This window comes from Ambystoma mexicanum, chromosome 4q, assembly GCF_040938575.1.
Source record: "Ambystoma mexicanum isolate Mex_15411 chromosome 4q, UKY_AmexF1_1, whole genome shotgun sequence".
Classification (NCBI taxonomy): Eukaryota; Metazoa; Chordata; class Amphibia; order Caudata; family Ambystomatidae; genus Ambystoma; species Ambystoma mexicanum.
The window spans coordinates 300757636-300778889 of NC_090928.1; the positions used below are offsets into that span (position 1 = coordinate 300757636).

The 21254-nt window shown below is 44.6% G+C and overlaps 1 protein-coding gene across 1 annotated transcript in view; it reads left to right on the top strand.

Moving 5' to 3' along the window:
• The window catches only part of CALHM4 (calcium homeostasis modulator family member 4), a 64006-nt gene that overhangs the window by 14364 nt on the left and 28388 nt on the right, over positions 1 to 21254 (top strand). The window lies entirely within an intron of this gene.

A 21254-nucleotide genomic window follows, 5' to 3' on the forward strand; every position in this document is an offset into this window, starting at 1 on the left:
GGGTGTTTTAGAGGCGCCAGGAGTCTGGGGAATTGCAATCGCATTCAGCATATCAAAGAAAATCGGCAAGTTAATGCTAGCATTGAAAATTGTGTTTTCAATGCCATGTTTAACCATGTACTGATGTCATGACCTACTATGGACGAATTGCAAGAAGAGGTGTTTGGAATATGTTCTGAAGATGATAATCTGAATATGTTCTGAAGATGGTAATCAAGATAAGACTGGCCATTGACAATGGAACAATAGGGAAAAGAGAGGATTTCTTTGAAGAGGGTTGGTCCAGTCATATTTGGGAGTGGATTGTTATAAATCATCTTGTAATGTTTTTTAAATTGTTGCAAAAAGTATAGAAGATGCCAACTGATGTTGTATTGTTGAGGCTTGGGTTTGTTTGGTCCTGCAACACCACAAACCGCTCCCAGGAGCTTTGTACAATAAACTTGCCTTATGAACAACCGTGTACTCGCTTGTTAAGTGGTGGGCCTGTTTTGGGTTAAGGTGATTGAAGGCCCATCCCCAAATTTGTGTGGCTATACATTATTTATAGAAGATTATTGTTTGGAAGATTTGTGAATAATCCAAGCATGGTGAAAAAGTAGGATTTTTGGTTTTGTGTAATTACGGGCTAATAACATCATTGATCATCACACTTGGTAGATTCCTTTAAAAAAATACACAATCTATTAGATGAATAACTTTATATCAAAATGAACTGGATTTTGTGTACAATGATTTTACTATGTATATTAAATGTATTTCACATTTGTGAAAAGTTTATTTTAAACTATATCGCAATAAAATGTTTAAAACATGTACATCTTGCACCAAACGTGCAGCACCTCTGCCAGGTAGCGACACTAGATAGTGTGCCCTTATGAGCAAAGCAATACGTGTGGTGGTGGGCCGGGCATGATGAAGATGGCTGCCTGTGCATGGGCACATCCTGCATCAATACTGTTTTCTTTTCTGCACGCAGCCTGAAGGGCTTCACACATATTGCATAATTCTTTTGACAACGGTGGGGCATCACGGGTGTGGCCGCATTGACTCCTTTGAGGCGGTATGCAAATAGCCAACAATGCCACTGTCAGTCATGCACACATCAAATATTTTGTTGGCTGTTTTCTTGAGCAAATTAAATTTGAATGTGTGCTGTGCTGGGGATGTGGGACCACATTGTATTGGCAGTCAACACGAGGGGGGCGAGTCGTGGTCTGCTATGCCCACACCTCCGGACTGGAGAACTAGTGATGTTGCCCGAACTTCGGGGAGCTCGTTAGCCAGCATGGTCATGTCTCATAGGTTGGCTTGCAGTGGGTATACTTTTAACCCACTACCGCTCGCACGGTGCACTGCCAGCAAAGTTAGAAAACATGTAGAACAGTAGCTTGTAACACATCCGATACTGGTTCCCTGTTTCATGCTCAGTTAACTTCATTGTGAACACACCTTCTTCTCAAAAGTGACTTACACTTGCTTCTTCTCCATAATGGGTCCACAGCAAGATGCTTCCCTTCAGGCAGTGCGTGCACAGTTGAATAAACAAAACCCAGCAAAATCATTCGATTTCAACTGAGATAAAATACACAATTAGGAAGCTCATACATAGGGGAAGAGAAAAAGTGAGAATTGGGGATGGGATAGTCGGAGATACCAGCAAAAGGTGAGCAAGGATGGAGGACGAGGGGGCTGAAGAATGCAAGAGGAACAGAGGAGGGTGAACAGTATAACGGTAGTAAAGCCGTGAAAAATCATTCTCTATGCAGTACAGTGTTTGGAGACTCTGTGCAGTATTTAATCACACCCATTGAATAATTGCAAGTAACTAAGCCTGACTCCTTCACCTCTCTCTTGCTCGGTTTCTTTCTCCACTTTTTAGCTCTTTCTTTCTTTCTTTTTATTTTGCTCTTTTCTCTCTCCTACCATGTTCTCTCTTCTCACTCTGTTTGCTGTCCTTGCCCTCCCGGCGCTTTGATGTGACCTCTTTTGCACGTAGCACTTTATAAATCCCTTAGAAGCATTTGGTAAAATAGGAACTGTAACATTTCTTCCAGCCTATCTGATTGAGTATGTACTGATCATTACGATCAGATGAGAATATTTGCCTTCTTTACAAAATGAAACTGTCCAGGAAGCAGTGCAATCAAGGTTTGCAACAGTGGGGTCATGGGTGTGAGTGCATCACTGCTTCCCGATCTTCCTCTCGCACCCCCAAGGCTTTAGAATTAGACAAGACCTCTTTTAGGCGCTATAAGGGACTAGCGGGGAGGAGGGGCACTGGGAAGGCTCTCAGCTATAATCACATACACCGACATGGGCAAGCACCGAAAAAAGGACATGGGCAGGCACTGAAGCAGGCAGTTATTGTTTAAATATAAAGCACAATTAGCTATTAGCTGGATACATTTGTAATGTCATGATCCTATGCATTGTAAAATCTTAGTACGGTAGATCCAAAACTCCCCCTCCTTCCCAAAAATGTGGCTTGTGCTAAAAATGAACTACAGGCATCCACTGTGTTCACTAGCACTGGCACACAAAGTGACTCACCAGCTGTCTACTGTCTGTCAAGGGCACATGCAGGCTTAAATGGAATTTACATGCTCTGTGCACAAAATTCAGAAATGGGACATATTAAGGGTAGGCGGAACCTACAGGGCTCGGATAACATGAGTAGAATTAATTAAAATTGTTTATAAATGTTTAGGTGTTCCTGGGGCTAGGCCTCAAGGTTTGTAAAAGTCTGCAGAGCTGCAGTGTGTTTCTATGTAAGGTAGCAAAATGTAGAGCAGCATGTTCTGAAAGGAACTGCTGACAGTGAAGAAAGGAAGGCTTTGGATCATCCCTTTTATGGAAGGATTGATTGCAATGAAGTCATGGCCCGTATACAATGACGCTACTACAGCAAGACCGGATTATATAAACTCCTGCCCGGGACCATTGTGGCAGGAGAAAGGAACGGAAAATGGACAGGAGAAGACCGTTCAGTCAGCAGAGTCCTTTGCTGCCATCCTCATTTTTGCAAGATTAAACTTGTTATCCTTGCAAGATAGACTCTTGGCCTTATTTCCCTAGAGGGGTGTATTTGTTCTGGTATGAGCGTAATTAGGGACACCCTTACAATTAGGGACACCCTTACAAGTGGTGACGTTCCCAGCGTGATGTCAGTTTGCCCCTGTACTTTGCGAAGACCCAGGCCTAGTCACCAAGGAGGAGTCGCGCCCATCTACAGAGACCGGTCCCCCAAATCAAAAAATGCGTGTTTCCTGAGTGGTTTTAGTGGGAGCCATTTTAAAAGCATTCCTCTCTGCTCACGGAAGCAGGGCGTGGCTCCAGAAAGAAAGACAGGCCAGTAGTCGGACTTCGTAACTGAGAAACTCGAGTGAATATGCACATGTGAGTATATTCTTGTAAGAGATAAAAACAAGGGGACATGTATTTTTGACAGTATGTTGGTGTGAATGAAGTACGAGGTCAATGACATAGATTGAATAGGACCTTTTGGTTATGTGTTATGATATAGATTAAATAGAACTTTTGGTGATGTGTTATGGTATAGATTGAATAGGACCTGTGGTGATGTGTTGCGGTATAGATAGGGTAGGATTTCAGGTGATATGTCAAGGTATAGATTGGATAGGAGTTGGGTTATGTATTGAAATTGTCATGTATTTCTGTTTTTCTACTTTTTATAATGGAAAAAAGGATCCTCAGCGTATAAAGCCTGAGAGGAAAGGGAGCCTCCGTGTATAAAGACTGAGAAGTAAGAATCCTCAGCCATAATAGGTTGAGACGGTAGTGCCACGCGTTATTCTTTTATGATGATAAAAGCAATGGGATCCTCAAAATATAAAAAAAATGCAAAGGTGGTACTACAAGGACATAATTTTAAAAAGTAGTGGCTCAGTATAAGGAATGGGCCCAGATTTTAGTCAATTATTTTTGTAAATGTTCTCTTGCTGTCTTTTGTGATTAAAAAAAAAGGAAGGAAGGGAGGAAGGTGGTTGAGTTGCAGTGTGTGTATGTGGGAAGGCAGGAGAAAGGAACAGATGAGGGACAGAAGACCGTTCAGGCAGCAGAGTCCTTGCTACCATCCTCATTTTTGTAAGATTAAACGTATTATCCTTACAAGATAGACTCTTGGCCTTATTTCCCTAGAGGGGTGTATTTATTCTGGTGTGAGCGTAATTAGGGACCCCCTTACAATAGGGACCCCTTGTACTATATCTCACCATGCCAGCCGACAGCTGTATGTTACTTGAAATGCATTTGCTATGAGGCAATTATAATACCTGAACATATTATTGGAATAAAAATGGTACAGGGGTCATTTTTTTCCCTTGGCCTCCAGTACTGTGCATCCCACCCATCTTTAGGGATTACAATGTCACACACGGCCATTATATACCAATTCTTGGCAAAGGCACTAGCTTGAGGCATTTGCATATGCTTCAAAAAGGCATTTGCTAGGCATTCTCCATTTGCCAGTTATTTCCACCATATGCCCAGGTACCCACATCACTGGCCAGGTGTTAAAAAGCTCCTTCACGGCTGTAGTGCACCTGCTCCCTTGAAGCTACAAGGGCTCACATTGCTCTTGCAACCCTTCCTCTGGAAGCATGCACTCCTTGGAATGTTGTACTATGTGTACCCTTTTGCAACAAAGGATACACACAGAACGGAATGTCTGGTTTGCAGTACTAAGGCCAGAAAATCTTCTCGGCCCTATGCTATGTACATGACATTGATGAATGGGGCATTGCTGTCAATCAGTTTAGGCTTTAAAAACTGATATTCTGATTCCTGCATAGCCTGCCAACCACTTGAAGAACATGCATTGGCAAAGACAATAGTTTGGGCGTTTACTGCTGTTCTTTACATTTTACACTTATAGCCACCAGGATGCAAGGAGGAGAGTGCACAGTTTCAAAGGAGGATGCCCAAAGAAGGGATACAGCCGTGCAAGAGAATGAGAAGGGCAATAGGGCAAGGGAGTAAACCAGATGCAGCACAGAAATAGATACGATTAAGGCAATTGACGATGCCCTTTAATGTCTCGATTATGGCCATCCTTGCCTTCTGGTTCTCCTTGACCTCTCGGCAGCATTTGATACAGTAGACCTCCAGCTACTCGCCAACCACCTAGATCGTCACATGGGGATCAGCGAGATGGTGCTCAGCTGGTTGAAATCCTACCTTGCTAATCGCCAACAGTGCCTACAACTGGATTTCTCCAGATTATCAACTCTACCCATCACCTGTGGAGTGCCGCAAAAATCCATCCTGTCCCCCGCTATCTTCCATCTTTACATGGAACCACTCTGCACCATCCTTGTCCAACACAGCATCCACATCCACCAATATGCAGAGGACATGCAGATCTACCTCAAGTTACCTCCATCGAAGACATCCGCAGGCTCAAGGCCTGCCTCAGATTGATCCAGTCCTGGATGTCCACTGCTTACCTGCAGCACACGTCCTCCACAACCAAATTGTTACTAAATTGCTATATGTCCTCCACAGTGCTTTATGCTTCTTCTGGATGTGTCCTATAGGTCCTTTTTTATAGACCTTTACAAAGATGGAGTTAATATCTCCTACACATGTTTGTATAACACCAGATAACACCAGCCGGTCAAGTGGCACAGCGAGTAGAGCGCCCGCTTTGACACCCGTGCAGAGCCTGTTAACGCAGGTTCGAATCCCGGCGGGGCCAAACTCAGCCTTTCATCCTTCCGAGGTCGATAAATGAGCACCACACACCGTGGGTAATAATAAGCAGCGCTCAGATACCTGAGGGTTTGTAGCGCTATATAAAAGCCTAATTATTATTATTATTATTATTATTATTATAACCCAAGAGTCAAAGTAGCTCCTATTATCTGCTTGTGCTTAGTTAAGAAGGCTCTTCTATACTATGCTCTGAGTATCTAGGCACAGGATTCCAATAGTTGGTAACATGAAACAATGTGTGGTATGTTCTGGGGGTTCGCTTGTGTTTTTGTGCGGCCTAGCATTTGGGGCTTGGCTGCTCCCATTGGCGGCAGTACCTGACTGGTTTGCATATGACTGAACCCCTTTTGCATTGGCGCAGACGGGCTAAAAAACGGTGGCATGGAAGGTTGCCCAAAGCGGTACCCCAGCGGTTCAGATTTTTTCAAAGCCTAGTTTTGCTACTGTCTGCCATCACACACTAGTGATGACTGACCTTTCATCTCAATACTTTAAAAGAATATTTTACAATTCCATGACGTCAAAGACCTATATTTCATAAAGCAAACTATGTAATGAAATAGCAAAGAATTAATAATTCATTCAATCATCAGCTGGTTTTCCAGCATTAGATTTTTTTTCTTTTGAATATATACCATTTCAAACGAATCCATTTAGAGAGCTATTTACTGTACGTGTTTCAGGAAATTCCCCGCTGTGGATAGCTCGGGGGCAGTGCGCTCGCCTTCCGTATAGGATCAGACAGTGAAGTGTGGGTTCGATCACCGGTCTACCATTGTTGAAAAGAAACTTTACACCCGTAAACAACAATCCACATCTTTGACAAGATTACAGGCTCCTTCAATCACAAATGAAACCATCACCCTCAATGCGTGCCGTGTCTGCTGACTCCTTTTCAGAAGTTCAACCTCCCCATCTACCCTTGCTCTCTAGACAGTACACCAGTGTGTTGTCAGCCACAGGGCAGCCCCGTATGAATGTAGCATAACCATGTGTGGGAAGCCAGGCCCGTTTCTTGGCCCGGGCGAAGCGGGAGACTGCCCAGGTGTAATCGCCCCGGGGTGGCGCAATTACCCACCTTGATGTGGGCTTGAATTGAATTGCCCTGGAGGTGCATTTACCTTGGGGTGGGCACCATTGCCTTGGGCTGTGCGCGATGTCTCCAGTAGAGTAGAGGCAGCAGGTGCTGGCGCTGCCTCTGATGTGATTATGTTATGTGCAAGCCCCGGGTAACCATACCTGGTGTTCGTGCCGGCTTTTGAATGCCAGCAGCAGTGTTGCCATGACCGCTTATAGTGTTTTTTTTCTGTTCGCTTGTCGCGGGTTTTGTCCGCTTATAGTGTCAATTGACTGCTATTGTTGCGCTTGTTTCCTCCTAAGCACAACAATAAAAACAGTTCAGTTGCCCCTGCAGCTAAGACCAGCTGCCCCCGCCCCCCCAAATCTGCTGATGGGCCATTATCACTGAATGCTTTCGTGCCTGCCTTCTGATGGGCGGGGAGGTGCACTGGGATGTGGGGGTGTGGATAGTGGGTGTGAATTGTAGGCAGCTTTGCCTCTCTGCATGTGTGCGTGTGTCTGAGGATTAGAGGGATAATGGGAGGGTCCTGGGGAATGCCGAGAGATGGGTCTTTGTGCACGGCATCTACAGTCTCATAGTTGGGTGCCGTGCTGTAAGTGGGTCTGTCTCCAAAAAGTGAAGCTCAGCTGGACCCTTGCTCCCCACCCCCCCGACCCCCGTCCCGGCCGCAACCTCAACAGGACGTTTTCCCGCCGCCATAATGAAGATATGGCGGAGAAGCAGTGACTGGAAAAAAAGCACCAGCGCAACGCTTTGGCTGGCACTTCTGCATGAAAAGCAAACTTCCTCTGGTGACCCCGTGCAAGGCGTCACCAGAGGAAGTTCCAGTCCCAGCCAGTCCCAGCCACGACCTAGTTTATTTATTTGATGACATGTTACTTTTCAGGCAATGTTTGTGTACGTTGTGATCATTTGAAAACGCTGATTGTGCATTTGAACATACATATGTACACCTATTTCTGCATGTGCAAACAGCATTTGCACTTTCACAAATGTTTTCTTATGCCGCTGTTATGTTTTTTTCCCATGCAAAATAAACGCTCAACCGAAACATATATAGAAATTGAAACATAGGAAGCAGATTTTCAACATCATTAGAGCCAAGAGACCATGTACTCGACCATGATATAAGTCACAGGCCTGTATGCTGATAATTTGAAGCGCTGTGCATCTACCCTCTTCACTACATGGTGTCCTGCACCTGTTGAAACATATCGGAGCCCCCTGTCGAAATCAAAGCCTACATAGTGCTACATACCTACATAGTGAAAGAACTCATCAAGCTGGCCCACATTGGGCAAAACAGTGTGCAGCACATTCATCGTACAAAAACACATTTGTTGGGTTGGAGTTACTTAACCGAAGGGTGTAGTTTGGGAGTGGCACGGGTGCTGGGTTGAGGGGCGGGGGTGCAATTTAGTGTTTCGCCCTGGGCACCAAACTGTCTAGAAACGGCCCTGCGTGAAGCATGCCCCTAACTTGCTGTGTGCGCTTAATGAGTTTCTAAAACTGCTTCAACAGTAAAAAGCACCACGCGCCGACCGTCTCGCTGCTGCTCTTCAGTGTGCATTGCGCAGACCCACAGCTTTCATTCTGGTGGATGTACCCTTCGAATGCTGGTCAATGGTTTGAATCAAGAGTATGTATTACTATTCAAAAACTAGTATACTATACTACTGCGAGAATAGTTGTAATTTTGTTGTGGACAGTTGTCTAGAGAGTGCAGAATTTGTGGTTCTTTTTTGCTTAGTTTTGTACTGGCCTTTACTAGCAGCCCGCTACTCTGCATTGATACCCTGGTGTATAAGTAGCTTAAATTGCACCTTTATTTTATGTATTGAAATGAGCTTGTGGGTAGTGCATTAAAGTGTCATTTTAATGAAAAAAGACCACAAGTGCTGTGTTCGCACTAAGCAAGATGTCTGGGTAGACCCTGCTCCAGTTGCCAATGTCTGCCAACTCAACATATTTTTACAATACAAAAGCCCAAACTATTGCCTTTGCCAATGCTTTTGTCCTTCTCAGCGGGGAGTTTGGGTAGCGAAGATAGTTTTCCGAGATTCCTTTGTGGCAAATGTTCAATTGCACAGCAGGTTAAAGCAGACTGCCAATTTCTTAATAAACTCACAAATGGAACGTTTGGTCAAACATATATTTAAAGTGAATTAACGGCCATTTAGATAACCCTGTTAAGCGGAACCCGGCATGGGTGTCATGTGCAACCAATAACATTCCTTGGTTCGGAGACCGTCATGTGACGGCGAGCGCGTGCCGTGAAAGTACGTCTTAAAGCGGGCTTGCTGGTTGAGTAAGCACAATGATGGGATTTGTTGATCGTGAATGGAAAGGGGCTTTTGACATTATACGCGTTTTCTAACCGCGTGCTTACATGTGCAGAAGACTTGTAAGCCCTTTTGATCGATCCTTTCCGCGGATCAGCATTGTCCCTGTATCTCGGGGTGCGAAATGTCATTAAAGTGTCTTTTTAAAATGTGAAGAATTATGGGAGGCTGGTATTCCAAAGAGCCTTTCGAGACGGAGCTCGAGCTGTCTTCTCTTAAACGTCCGTTCGTTATACGTGTTTGATACGCTAAGCTGTCCAGCGATGAAATGTACCCCCTGGGGGGAAACGGGCATTCGTTTCGGGACCACTTTTGTGTAGCACACATCGAAGGCAAAATCCGAGTGTTTTAAAGTTATACATCTTATTTTTGCCTTGTTCTGAACATTTTTTTTTAAACCATTGTTTATTTGTGGTAGAAATATAGATTGAGCACAATGTGTACATGTTTCAAAGAAAGGACGAACGTAGAGGCATAGCCAGTTCTTGTTCAATGAATGAGTAAGGCGGAGCGGATATGTTATAAACCTAGCAGCAAAAAACCTCGGCATGCAACTTGCATCCGCTGCATAATTTGGAAGAAACCAGGCCATGGACGTTTGCTAACTCATCTTATGGTTTAATTGTCCTCCCCAGAGGACGAGCAGTTTTCGGCTTAGGCTTAAAGTGCCCATGCCCACTGTAAACAAATAGATGCCTGGCATGGCTTCCTTCGCACTCTTGCGGAATCCAAGAGTATGGTAACGGACCATGCCCTTGTGGGCACATTGTGTGTCTTGCAGGTGCCTGAGGCATGGTTGAAGATTCCAATGGACATGTCCACATGCTATGGTCAGTGGGCAAAATAAGTGTCTGGGAGGTGCCCAGAGCATGGGCAAAGGCTGTGCAGCGGGCATATTTTATTGTTCATTTATTACTCGCTTAATCAACAATCGCTATCATGTGTACCATGTAACTAAGTTATTGCAAGTAACAGCGCCTCAATGCCCCTGGGCTGCTTGCGCGCTATATAAATATAAATAAATACATTAATTAATACCAGCAAGTGGTTTCCAAGCGTGGGATTGGGATTCGTACCTGTGTTGCACCGCATTGCCTTGTTTCCAAGACCAAACGTGTTGCTCCTGAGCTATCCTTCCTCCTCATAGGAGCAACTGGGCGTTCCAGAAGCCATGCCAAGTGCACACAATGGGTAGCTTGGAAGAGTCCATGGCAAAGGAGGTGCCAGTGACATGGCTGCGGACAATCTGTCTATTAGGCATGGCCAGAACTCGGCCACCATACACTGCTCATGTCACACATGACATCACAGCTAATGAGCACATACCCTCATTTGCAACAGGATATGAGGAACACACATCACTACGGAAAAACAGTAGCAGCCCAAACTCCTTATCTTGAATTTTACTTTTGATTTGGCGGCCAACACAAAACAAAGACCAAATACCCCCAAAAGAGAATTTTCAAAATGTTATTTTCAATGTCAATATATAAAATATATATTGGTTATTTATAACACGCTTAATACCCAGAGGTTTCTAAGCTCGGACCTAGGGATCGAACCTCTGTTGCCGTGTCGTCTTGCTGCCAAGGCTAGCGCGTTGCCCCTGAGCTATCCTCCCGAGACTGAGCATACGTGATGTCATTCGTGGCTTTTACTTTGACGAACATATGCGTATTTGACTATTTACCTAGAACAAGTGTCTCTTCATAGAATTGTAGTAAAGAAAATGTGTGACATCATAAAGCAAACCAATGAGCAGTAATTAACGGCTCGTGCAACCTGTTAACTGTACCTTTGCTAAATTACCTCATTAGCAGTGCTTGGTGGTGGCCATGTTTTGCATGCTTTAGGAACTCTCGCTGTTTTTGTTGTTTTATATACTGCGTAGTACAGTAGGATAACCATGATGAGTTTTTAGTAATTTTGTGTATGTTTGGGAAGGTATACGTATGTGCTGGTGTTAACCTTTTACATGTTATTCGTGAGGGTGCGTTAAGGTTACAACCGTGTTGTTTTCTTTTACATTTAGAATATTAGTTTACAACTTAGTGTTGTAATTCCCAACCTTTTGTAGACTTTAACTTTAACTTTAGGTAGTCAGGGGTGGGAGGTTAGGGGGGTGGGCGCCAGCTCCTCGTCATTGAGAGCACTGGGGCTTCAACGCACGCCACATGACCTGCCAGTCTCGAACCGTTAACTATTCACTTAAACAAAGGGAAAGAGCTGTGCCTTTTCTACACACATGTTTGGCTTGTTCAGTTCTGCAGCTGTGTGCTGGGTGTTCACTAACAGTATTTTGCCAGCAACAAACGTGTTTATAATGTATCTTTCGCTCTGTATGGTGAAAAGGAGGCAGTCCGGCGTTTTGATTGGCCTATGGGATTCCAAATTTCAGAGCCTTTAAAACCACAGAGAAGTACACGCAACTCGGAACAGTTATGTTCTATTAATATGCTTGAATACTGTGCCAAGTCACCACTGTATTAGTGTCCAAGCACCTAGACTTGTCTATGGAGTGGTGTTCTGTGCCCCCAGCAGGGTTATACAGGCCATAGTCTGCCGGAAGAAAGAAAATGAGTGAGCGTTAGATGAGAGGATGGGAAAGAGTGAAATGGAAAGGTTTGTTATACTAGGACTGCCACACATCCCATCCTAGGTGGACCGTGATTGGGCAAAAGGGAGGAAGCAGATGAAGTGTTGTGATAATTGGGTTGTTTCCAAGGCAAATTTGGAGAATAGTTAATCGGTATATAATGTTGGATGCATGAGTGGCTTGAGAGTGTGTCAATCCTGGAAGTTTTGTAGTTTATGTGCCTGGGTGTCTCTACGTTTTGTACCCCAGTTCAAATTCCAGAATGCTAATTCTATGACTGCCAATCCTGAGGCAAGAGTGGCAGAATAGACTATAGGGTATATGTTGTTGATAAAAGAAAGGGAATGGAGTGGTCAAATAAAAATATAAAAAAAGACCTGGCACTTGAATGTCAATAAGGTTATAATAAGGTTATAATATGGCGTTAGTAACCGGTTCAACAGGCTATACCTGGGCGTAGCGGGCCGACATCCAGAGATAAAGAGGGCACCAGGATGTTTCCCCCCGCCCCTCGGTACACGTGGAACTGGTTACTTACATCATTAGCACCCGAGGTTGCCAATCCATTAACCCGGGGTGCTGATAGCAGGGTCTTTTCTATGACTGAACGTGACGCCTCGCTGCATCCCGTTCATTCATAGAATCATTAATAGAAAATAGTGTTCCAAGATGGCCACCACGGAGATGGAAGGCGTGGCTCCTTATGGAGCCCCTCTTCCATTTGCGTGGGGGCTAGAAAAGGGATACGGAGAGAAGCAGTGGCGGTTGTTGCTGGGGGAAGCAGTCAGAGGGTTCCATGGAACGTGGGCTGAGATTAGCTGTTTCAGGCTGGGATTCGTGCGACCTGATCCCACCCAGGGTGCTAATTAAGATTGTGATCCATGTCATGTAGCGCACATTTTTTTTAATACTTTATACAGGATGGTGCCTTGCTCGGGAGTAGGATATTAAAAGTATAGTAATGCTTCTCCTCTATAGTGAGAACATATAGCCTGAGCTCCCTATGTACGGGTGGGCAGATTTCTTCTTTCCACTTCGCTGAAGTTTTCAGATGCTTGGTACACTTTATCAGCCTTCCATGGGGATAACGCCCTCTATCTGATATATTTTTATTTTTCCCACGGAAGTAGAACTTTGCTGGGATTTTTTAACTTGTTTCCCCCATGCGCATCTCCCGCAATATACTCCTCCAATCCCCCGTGCAGGAGCAACAAGTGTAATTATGCCTTTCGTCCCCCGCACAGCAGTCATCCAATGCCCACATGCGAGCTGCAATTACACAAGCTGAGCAGTTGCTTTTGTCCCTACATCTCTCGTCTCGCGGAATGCGTTAGTTTGTGTATGTGGTCGGACTAGACAATGAGTTTGTATGTTGGCATCGAGGGTGTGCAGAAATCTGCGGAATCTTATTTGCTTGGGGAATTTGGCAACAAATCATTGAAAAGGCGCATAAAGATCACGGAAATCTGCAATGGCATAAACTTCACAGAAGTCTACTTTTTCCATAGAAGCAGAAAATAGTGTGTTGAATTCCGGTTTTCCTTTCTACGCAACCCTATCCCTATGCATGATGTGTTCATTGTACTACGTGAAAGGTGCAGGTGGAAGCGCGACCAAACACGGTTGGTCGGGAGAGAATGGCAAGATGTCTGTCCTTCTGTATGCAGAGACAGACTATGCCCCTTGTCTCATGTGATGTTACTAGGCTTTGACTGTTACTATGAGGCTATTCCACACTCTGTCATTGCCTTAGGTCAAAGTTGGACCGCCTCATAGGGCTCTGGAGTAGTCCAGGTCTCAATACAGCAAACTGCAACACCAGTGCACCAAAAGCTCAGTACTGAGCGACCCCTCAGCCAGCCAGACAATGTGGAGAGAATGCAGGTGAAACAGAAGGGAACGTGTCTTTTTATGTTGTAAAGTTCTTCTCCCGCGTACTGTTGCCACCTGCATGGTTTCTTGGTGCTCTGGTGGATCTGTAATGCAAGGAGGGTATGGGGGTGGTTAGTAGGATTGCGCGGGGAAAAAAGAGCAAGAGAGCTGTGATATGCTGTTGCAGCTTCAGTTTTGATACACAGTTCAGTGAGCAGAGGTGTGATTTATTTTTTTTTTTTTTTTTTTTTTTTTTTTTATTTTTTTCGGTTTTTATCTGTCATGCGATGTTGGACGAGATGTGTCGTTTGTTTCGTTGTGGTGTTTTGAAGTACGTGTGGTTTGTGGTGCTGTAGAGCTATGGTTGCATTTAGTTTGAGAGGTGTATGTAGAAGGGTGAGTTTTTAGTATGACTTGTTAGTGGCAGTACAATTCTTACCCCGAATGTTCTGACTAAATGTGTTCCATATCTTTTCCCCTGTCAACCAATATAGAGTGTAGCAATTACTTCCCCCATGAGATCTGTACAGATAGTGTGTTCCTGTACCCCGTGGTCAGCCCGGGGGCTGCCTGGTTTCTGCATCAAGCCCTTGACAAGTTTCACCCTTGGTCGTCTGATTAAATGGGACACATCTCCCTCCCCTGTTTCTACCTTTGGCTCTCTATCGGGAGGGGTACACTTCAGTTCTAAAACCACCCTTCAGAGTCGGATGCCTCTGTTCTCCCCAGCCCCCCACTCAACTCCGGTCCGGCCTACTCCCCACTCCTTTTCCGTTGTGTTTGTTTCATGGTGTGTGGAAGTTGTTCATTCGTTTTCATTCCATTCTGAGCTGAAGAGAGGTTTTTAGGACTTTTTCTGAATTTTAGATGGTCCTTTATAGTTCGTATTTCTTTGGGCAGAGTTTCAAAGTTTTACAGCTATGCAAGAGAATGCTGACCCACAGGTTTTTTCCTCGTGTATAGTTTAGATTCTAAGCTGATGTCACTGAATATAAGTGTTTTAGTTGGCTTGTAGATAGTGATTTTCTTTCGTATGACTTCCGTTCCTTGGCCTTGTATCGGTCTGTGTGTTATGCACATTGTTGAAGGTGATTCGTTTTTTGACTAGGAGCCAATGTAACATCCTTGGCACTGGTGTGATATGGTCTTTTTGTGAGAGATTGAGGAGAAGTCTGGCAGCTGCATTCAGTATTTGTTGTAGTTTCCTTAGTAAGTATTCCGGCATTCCGAGATATATGCTGTTGGCGTAGACTGTCCTGGACATGATGACGGAGATGATGCCAGTGTTTTGTGCGTGAAGGAGAGAAATGCTAGAATCTTTTTGATTGTGTGTAGTTGGAAGAAGCATTTCTTATTGCATTTATGTGTGGTTCTCGAGTGAACTCGTCCATTTGGATTCAAAGGTTTTTGACAACTTTCGATGGTGTGGGTGGCGTTCCCAGTTATGTGGGCCATGGGATGTACTAGTTGTTTCCTGGTGTAATCATGATTTCCGTCTTGTCTGGGTTGATTTTGAGGTTATTAGTGTTCATCCATTGGTGGAGTTCTTCGACAGTCAATTAGCCTTGTATTCTTTATCGACAATTTTGTAGATGATTTGGGTATCATCTGCGTAGTTGTAGCATGTGAAGCTGTGTCTTTTGATGAGTGGTGTTATATAGATGTTGAAGAGTAGCAGGGATAATGGGGAGCCTTGTGGTACTCCAGAGGTAGTGTCCCACGGTGCGGATTTGAATGGTTTTATCCATACCATTTCTGTTCTTTCAGACAGGAAGAATTTAATCCAGAGCAGTGCCATGTCGCTGATCCCTATTTCTTCCAATCTCTTGATGAGGATGTTCTGGTTGACTGTCAAATGCTGCAGAGAGGTTGAGTAGTATCGGTACAGAGTTTGCATTGGAGTTCATCTTTAGGTCCCATATAGAAAGTAGTGCCATCTCTGTTCCTCTCATGGGTATGAAGCCTACTTGTGCCTGGCCGAATAGTTGGTAATTTTGGTCGTAGCCAGTATTTGTTCATAGACATAGGTCTCTAATAGTTTTGCCCAGTAAGGAATGTTTGAGATCGGTCTGTAGATTAAGAGGTCTTCGACATGTCCTGTTGTATCCTTGAGGACGTTGTGATGTAGGCAGGTTTGAACGCTTGCGTTACTCTCCCTGTTGAAAGTGATGGTTTGAAGCAGTATAGGTAGCATTCTGATGGTGTACCCTGTGTAAGGATTGATTTGTGGATGTCTGGTGAAAAGGGGCCCATTGCGAAGCCTACCTTGTTGTTTTTTCTTTACCAAATTGAGGAATATTTCTCTTGATATTTGGGCAAAGCTGTTCAGCCTGTTCTGAGGTCCCGGGGTTGGTAGGAAATGCTGCACAGTCTAGTTCATCAGTCTATTTTTGTATGATCTGAAATATGTTTGTGATTTTATTCTTAGAATTATCTGCAAGATAATCATAGTTTTTGCAAAGTATTATTGCACCGGTTAGCGTATTATTGCATCATGAGGGAATTTCTCATCTCCTTTACGATGTTGAATAGTTCTTTCCTTGGTAGCTTTTGTGATCTGGTTATCGTATTTCGTTTTTGTTTGGAGAATTTCCATTTTGTATGATTGGATGTGTTTTAAATATGTTATTCTTTTGGATTGGTCATAGTTTTTTCTCCAGTCTTGTTCTAGTTTTTCTTCATTGCTTTGAGGTGGGGCGTAAACCATCTTGCCACTACTTTCTTTCGTGATGGGATGAGGGGGTTTTCCAGGGAGATGCTATCAATTGTTTCCGTGATCCATTTCAGGATTGTCTGTTTTTTCATCTGTCAGTTGCGTCTGTGGTTGCAATCGTGGCTTCGAGGATTCTGGTTGTTCTTCTAGTTTGCTGCTTTTGACTGCTTTCCAGTTTCTATTCCAGATCAGGGGGGTTCTTTTTGGGGCTTTTTGGATGCTTTTGATGGTATTTGGATCACAAAGGGTATAATGAGGTGGTTGCTCCATAGTATTTGGGTTGGTTGTGCTGTTGTGATCAAGTTTGTTGGTGAAGATTGCATCCAGAGTGTGTCCTGCCATATGCATTGCTTCTTTCACTATCTGTCGTAGTATTGTCTCCAGTTGCTAGAGATTTTTGCAAGTTTGCGTTCTCTTCTTCGAACCATATGTTGAAGACCCTGAGAATAATCAAGTGATCATGTTTGATAGCCAGGTTCGTGACTGCTTCTAAAACGGTGTCTATGAAGGTTGCGTCATAGATTGGTGGTCTATTTATATTATTTTATTGTTCATTTATAACGTGCTTCATATCGGCGAGTGGTTTCTAAGTGCAGTATTGTGATTCAAACCTGTGTTGCGCCGTGTTACCTTGCTTCCAAGACAAACGTGTTTCCCCTGAGCTATCCTTTCCCCAAATTATAAATGTGGGGTTTGTTTGTGGGTTCGAGGTCAGGTTAAGGACGAGGGATTTGCAGTTTGAGATTTTCAGTGGGTTGGCTGTTTTTATCTGTAGGTGTTCTTTGTAAGCCACTGCGAGGAGTCCTCTTTTTCCTTTTCTGTGTTCCTGTTTGCATTTAGGGTTGTCAAGTAGACAGCTGTGTAGTACGACTTTGTAGTTTTCAGCTTGCCAGTCTTCTGTGAGGAGTAGGATGTCAATTCTCCTATCGCAAAGTAGATCGTAGATCGCTGTTGTGTGTTTGGATATCGACCTGCCATTGATTAGATTGCAGTGCATGTCTTTCTTTATAGTGCCATGTTTTGTTCTTGTTTGCGTCTTTAGGTGGTCTTCTTGGTGATTCTCCTTATTATCCCCAGGATGTGGGTTGTGTTCTGTTCGGGCTGTTTCATCGTTAAGTATTAAGTGGGTTGGCTAGGTTTCGTATTGGCGTCATGTTGTCTTCTGACAATCTACCTGGAAATACTTTCAATAACAACATTGTGTATGTCAGAAATGTGAATATTCCATGTTCACAACTCCCAATGAAAAACGAGCAAATTCACCCATTTTTGTTGTTTCCCCTTTTGGTATGCTAAAAACAAAGTTATGTTGTACCAAGTCGCCACCACGGTAGGCTCTCTCAGACCAACATAGTCTTGTACAAAAGTGTGTAAGGACACAAACTGTCTTTAGCTCAGCAGTGGTAAGACTTTTAAGGAAGCTGGACGTTTGGTGGCAGGAGGACTGAAGCTACTAAATTCTTCTGTTGGCGTGTTCCTTTAAAAGGGCTCCCTTAAACATGGTATGTGATTCTGTTAAGTGTTGGTGCAAGTGTGATGAGTGTGTGTATGTGACTGAGTGTGGAGAGAGGGTTGTTTAAAAGTCAGATGTTTAACAAGTGATTAAAAACATGCCACATTTTGTTCTGTGCTTATTGTGCTTGCAGCATTACTAACCTGTTAGCTGTTATGTTTCACTGTCAAACCGCACAGAAAATGGGCCATTTAACAGGACGATAGTGACGGACTTTCCATATGCACAGAAAATGCGATGTGCAAAGAAAATAATCAGTGCACGTTGCACGCAGACTGGGATTTTTACGACGTTTCAAGTCTTGTGAAAAAAATATGAGCGTGTCTATCACCGTTCATATGAAATTTCGACACCAATTTCCAGATAAAAGCTAAGCAGTCGTGCAAGATGCACGTGGAATGACTAGAGGTAAACATTAGCCACCCGCCAGTGTCGGCAGGTCTGCAAGGCTGCATACAACCTACATTGCAGGAAAATGGGCGGTGGTCGGGCGGCAAATACAATAGAAGCCGCCAAGGCATGAATTTCGACACAATGGAGCCAGCAATGACGTAAGTGCAGGTGCTCCTGGGCGGGGAGAGTGCCGTGTCCTTGGGGGAAGCTGAGCCCTTGTTGTTCCCCCCAGATGCCCCTGTCGCTAAGGCTCCCATGGGGCGCTGGTCTGAGAAGAGGAAAGACCCTTCCGGCTTTCTCCTGTCTCATCCGGAGTCTGTCTCTTGTGTTTGTTTGGCCAAACACCGCCACACCGCCTTGCCGTCCTGCGACATCGACGACCAGGCTTCTCTGCTTGTTCTATTTGTAGGGTGGGTGTAAAACGAAATCCTTTTCTCCATGTAGGCGGGCGGGCGTCCTGCTGCGGCTGGATGCTGGCTGCAGTAAAGAGCCGCACGCTATAAAGGGGGTAGCCCCTCCCCTTTCTTTTGTTTGCCCTTTGCTGGCTTTCCTCACGTTTTGCCGTGCCTTCCTTTTTTCGCGTGCTTTTCCCCCCTTATCCCGCCGTGCTTCTGGCCGGCGCCTCCCCTTCTTCCCAGGAGGGGGAGGACAGGAGGAGGACACCGCCCGGGTTATCGGGGTGCCTCCTCCATTTTGCTCTGCTCCATTCGTCGTCACTGTCATTCCTTAAACATGCAGGCAGTTCCCACTGACTTCAGACCACAAGGCCCAGTTGCTGAGGTATTGACATTGCTGGGGCATATACATCTCTAGATCAGATGTGTAAGACATGCAACATTCTCATATTGAAGACATTCAAAGGACAAGACCTAGCTCCATTGGTTGGCTTTTTTTCATTTTTTTTTCTGTTGCATAATTAGTCGACGAACATCTTCGACCCGTTTTCCACACACACGGGGCTTTCCTCATGCCGATGATGTTGGGTCACTTTACCAGTTGCACTCGCACTGTCACGATTTCACAAGCTATTCGTTGCTAGTGAAACCAAATGCCATTTGATAATCGATCCGCTGTGTGCAGTGGCGCAACACCATTGAGCTGACCGGGCTTAGTCCTGCCCCTTGACTCTCCCTGGCTGACGAAGAGCCGTGGCCGGACAGAACAGGACACAGATGTTAAATGGCGCCTGAGCTTGCGACATAACAGGACACATTCATTAAACAGTGCCTGGGCGCATTTCACTGTGACCACGTGCATTTATATATGCATGCATACATGTTTAGGCAAATTAAATTGTGATGTGGGGTTAGTACTTGCATGCCAGAGGAGTGATTGGAAGGGTAGAAAGGGGACAGGAGACGGCTCATTCTCACAGCAGTCCTTAAGTGCGTGTTTTGAGACTTAACGGAGAGAGTTAACTGCTTGTGACATTGAAGCTGCACTAGAATAGTCTCATTAGGTGTGAAGAAGTTGGATTCCCCCACACAAATAAGTTTGCCCCTCTGCCACCGCTTCTGAAGTTGGCGCCTCCCAACATTTGAGGGTTTAGCCCCCCTCCCGTCTCCTTCACGAAATATAGGTTTCGTTGTACCCCTGGCTTTGTGCTCAAACAATTGGCTCCCTGCGTGAATTTAACAAAAGGCAATCGCCTCTCAAGAGGTGGGCTCCTCCTAGGGACTGGACTGAATGGTCCGTTTCGATTTGACGGTCGCTTATCTCACAGAACAAGTATCGAACCCTGCAAAGATGATGTCCAGCCTCTCTGGGAAGCAGAGAAATGGATATGTACCTTTTTTATTTCTGTATTCCCACCCCTCCACTTGCCACTTCAAAAAGCCTTAATTCGTAGCATGACATAACAGGTTGATGAAACAAAAAGCATCAAGTGGTCAATGGGGGTTGGTATTTAAATGTTTACGCCACCTGTAGGCTGAAACTATTTAATTGGAGTACAGATCTGAAGGAGATGGGGATATGAGAAGTGACACACAGCCTGTGGGCTGTTTAGATACTTACCCACCAGTTACCACTCCCTGGCTATGCTAATCCCTATGACAATTCATACCCACTAACTGTGCCCTCTCCACCCAAAACCCATCCTATTGTGCTCTCTTTGAGAGCACAATACGTTGTGCTGAATAGGGGGGACCCCAGTGTTCTTTCTAGGCATTCATGTGAAAGTTAATGGATTAATTGCATTTGTAAATGTGTCCCTGGTGTAATCTAAATGGATTAGCCAATTTTACCTTCTGACACTTCATATGTGTGTCCTCGCATCTGTTCCTTGCATCAAAGTCCTGTTGAAAACGAGCATTGGCAAAGCCACCAGTTTTGGCTTGCGTATAGGTTTTATGCATGTGCCAAGCACTTCTATCATATGTCCAAGTACTCAACCATTTTCCATCTGTTGCAATTTTATGGACCGGTGGGACCGCTAGGGCAGTACCTGGCAAATGGATATCCCATGCCTACAAAAAGCCAAAAATGTTGGCTTTGCCAATGACTATTTTAAAGTGTCCTTCTCACAAGAGAAATTAATTCCTCTCCCTCCCTCCCCCCTCGAAGATGGTTCTATAGACCCTGCAGAATTAGACTCTGGTCATTGCATCTGTAGCTTCCAGCTGTTGACAAATCGTTCTGTTGGGCCCTTGACACACCAGAAGCTGTTTGGCTGCTTATGACATCTCTGCACATTTCCTCAACAACCCCCAGCCCCCGCAATGCAGCGTGTTCATAGCACATCACGGTCTGCAGGGCTTGGCTTAGTGTGCGTAGTGTGAGGGAGGTAGGGCGGAGCAACAGGTTAAATTGTGCAGGGAGTCAGAAGCCATTGATTTTTCAGTATTGATATGATTGTGGGCTCTTGCTGTTCATGTTTTCTGCTGAAAATAAAGGCCCCACAATCCTCTGCTAAAATATCTTGGGTCCCAACATTATCAGTACCCCCACAGTCCTCTGGGTATAAAGGGTACCCTTTGTGTGTGTTTGCAAAGTCGCAGAATAGAAAA